Here is a 3377-nt window from a genome sequence, read left to right as displayed (position 1 = left end):
GCACTGGCTATTGAACTTAATTTTGATCGGCTCATCATATGTCACCGCGTTCCCACGTTCGTAATTGTTGGCATTTGTGTGACCGTATGCATGCAAGACAAGTTTGAGCCAACACCCTTCGAACAAAAATCGCGGTTTTGTTGGTGGAAAATCCGATCATACGGGGCATTAGACTGAATTTTAATAGTTCAAAGAATGTCAGGCAAAATGGCCGACCCTTATGCATGTTCACTTCATCAAATCTGGCCCTCTTTGAAAAAAGTTTAGACACCCCTGCTATAGAGGGATATGTTTTGTTCATAATTCATGGCTGAGGTTTATAACCACTTTAAAGTCCCATACATGCTATCAGATTTTCTGCTGATTTTTTCCTTCAGATTTACCAAAACCATGTAGTGCAAAGGCCTGCCTGATTGCATACAACTTGAAACTCCTAAGGTTTGACCTTATATTATATGGTATTATCAGGGCCGTTTTTAAGGCAGGGCAAAAGGGGCAGCTGCCCTGGGCCCTGTCATTGTTGTGGAGCCCAAAGCAGCTGCCTCATACTTACTAACTATCCTGGTTTAATTTCCCTCGTTCTTTGAGGTTTTAGTTCCATGCTGTGTCCTGATATCTCAGTGTGAAGTGCTACTACTAATGCTGCCCAACTCTGCCCTATTGTTGTGTACAGATGACTCACCTGCAGACCCTGTGTTTACATGTAAATTACCATCATTCATATGTAAATAGCGATGACATTGATATGTAAATAGCGGAGGCGGGTAGCATTGATATGTATAAAATGCCCCCCTGAGGTCATATCCACAGTAATCTCTAGCAACCAATCAACAAGCAGAAATCATGTGCTGTAACCTCTAACAACTAATCAGTAACCCGTAATGTGTGCTTTAAACTCTAGTCAGTGAGCAGTAATGATACACTGTAACCTCTGGCAACCAATCACAATATCTGCCTGATCTGATTCAGTAAACTGATTTTGAGTCTAGCTGCTATATATTGTATGTCTCAGAGCAGGTGGAGAGCGAAACTACATGGGGGGGGGGGAAGAAAGGTTTTGCCCAGGGTTCAATCAATATTAAAGACGGCCCTGGGTATTATATCTGTTCTGATCTGTCCTAGGGTTGGGCAGTAAAAGCAAATGTTTATTCTGTTTGTGTTGGCTGTTGTTTCCACCCCATGCTGAAGCCCACTTTATGGGCATTCCTATAGCTCCATACACACTATCAGATTGTCTGCTTATTTTTTCCTTCAGGTTTACCAAAACCATGTAGTACAAGGGCCTGCCTGATTGCATACACATTGAAACCCCTAAGGTTTGACCTCATATTATATGGTTTTGGTAAATCTGATGGAAAAAATCAGCAGAAAATCTGATAGTGTGTATGGGGCTTATGTGAGCAATACACAACAGTGTGGAACATGCAAGAAAGGTTTTGCCCAGGGTTCAATCAATATTAAAGACGGCCCTGGGTATTATATCTGTTCTGATCTGTCCTAGGGTTGGGCAGTAAAAGCAAAGTTTATTCTGTTTGTGTTGGCTGTTGTTTCCACCCCATGCTGAAGCCCACTTTATGGGCATTCCTATAGCTCCATACACACTATCAGATTGTCTGCTTATGTTTTCCTTCAGGTTTACCAAAACCATGTAGTACAAGGGCCTGCCTGATTGCATACACATTGAAACCCCTAAGGTTTGACCTCATATTATATGGTTTTGGTAAATCTGATGGAAAAAATCAGCAGAAAATCTGATAGTGTGTATGGGGCTTATGTGAGCAATACACAACAGTGTGGAACATGCAAGCTCATTGACCAGAGCACAGATCAGAATAGAACCGATCACTCTATGCACTTGTTTCCCTGGGAGACTCCACAAGGATGCATAACTATAGAGATACTTCTCATATATGCAGAAAGATAACCGTCCCCACTGAGAAACAACCATCCTAGGTTTCTATATCTATTCAGAGAGCTGGACCATCTCTTCCATTACCTCTGAACCTGTATTGGGTAAGAAAACAATAAGTCTTCTTTCCAGCATTGCACTCCCTCTAGAACAGTGTTTCTCAAACTTTTTTGTCTTGTGGCAAAACAAAAAGATCTAAAAATTTTCACAGCACACCTGAAAATATTCAACAATTTTTATGATGAAGAACGTATTAATGTTTACACATACAGTATATTTAATTTTAAATTTAATGTAAAGGCCTGTTTTCTAGAGCAAATCAGATTGAAGCGATTGTAATCTTCTTTGTACTTTCGCTTGCTTTTAATTTAACAGTTTCTCTTTCAGAGTTCCAGACTTGATTAAGTATTTCTCCATCGCTATACAATGAACAAACTTTATTTACAATCATCAAAGTTGGAATGAAACGGTCTCTATTATTATAGTGTAATATAATTTGAGCGATTGCGTTCTCCCGAGATCTCGCACAAGTCTCGCATTACGAAAGGTTTTTAAATATGTAACTTTTTTAACTTTTGTGACATTGATATACCATTGAAATTTTTGATATGTTCAAGGTTTCAAAAAGCAATTTTAAGTGATTTTCAAAACTCCCATGGCACACCTGTAAATTTCACGTGTCACACAGTTTAAATGAAAGTAGGGGGAACGCAATAGCGCCCCCCTGCCTATGGGAATAGGGACAAATAAATAACCTTAATAAATTCTGTTATTTAATTGGTCACTTACCTGCCAGCCGACACTTGACTTCTAGAAAATTCGACAGTTGGTCAGGTGATCCAATGAACCTATAAAAAGAAAGAAGAGGTTATAAAAGAATTTAAACCATCAAATTTATTTAGAACAATGGCTGCAGCAGAAGAAAAGGTACCCCGCCCTCCCTCCCTCCCTTTGTCGCGGTCCTTCCCCCCTTTTTTGAATATTCCTTCTGTTGTAAGGGATAGTGTTTTTTGTTATTATTTGGTCGGTTCGAGCTTTTTTTTTTTTTTTTTTTAATGGAACGCTTCACGAATTTGCGTGTCATCCTTGTGCAGGGGCCATGCTAATCTTCTCTGTATCGTTCCAATTTTAGTATATGTGCTGCCGAAGTGAGCACGGTTTGAGCTTTTAAAGCTGAACCATTGGTATTTATAATCTATGTATGGTTATAAATGTTATATCGTCAAAATAAAATATATTGGTTATTATTGGTTATACAGTATATATCGTCATACCAGTAATAAAGGGCCACAGCCATTCTTACCACATATTAAGACTATTGGTTTTTATTATATTTAAAGTTTAAAGTTAAATTGAATTTGGCCTCTAGTCCCATGAATGCTGTGAAAAAGATAAGTTGAGGTTTCTGAGCTGTCTGTAGGTGGCAGGAAAGTAAAGGGCAACCAATCAGAGTCCATATTTTACTGAT

The 3377-nt window shown here is 38.9% G+C and overlaps 1 non-coding gene across 1 annotated transcript; it reads right to left on the bottom strand.

Annotated features, from left to right (window-relative positions):
• Positions 1 to 2958: 2958 nt before the first annotated feature.
• On the bottom strand, positions 2959 to 3065 carry LOC143958939 (U6 spliceosomal RNA). The gene has a single exon (XR_013270147.1). It is a non-coding gene; the product is annotated as a U6 spliceosomal RNA (small nuclear RNA).
• Positions 3066 to 3377: the final 312 nt, after the last annotated feature.

This window comes from Lithobates pipiens, unplaced genomic scaffold, assembly GCF_037356315.1.
Source record: "Lithobates pipiens isolate NorthernLeopardFrog02 unplaced genomic scaffold, aLitPip1_a1.2 Scaffold_65, whole genome shotgun sequence".
Lineage (NCBI taxonomy): Eukaryota > Metazoa > Chordata > Amphibia > Anura > Ranidae > Lithobates > Lithobates pipiens.
This window is presented reverse-complemented; position numbering and strand designations above follow the sequence as displayed.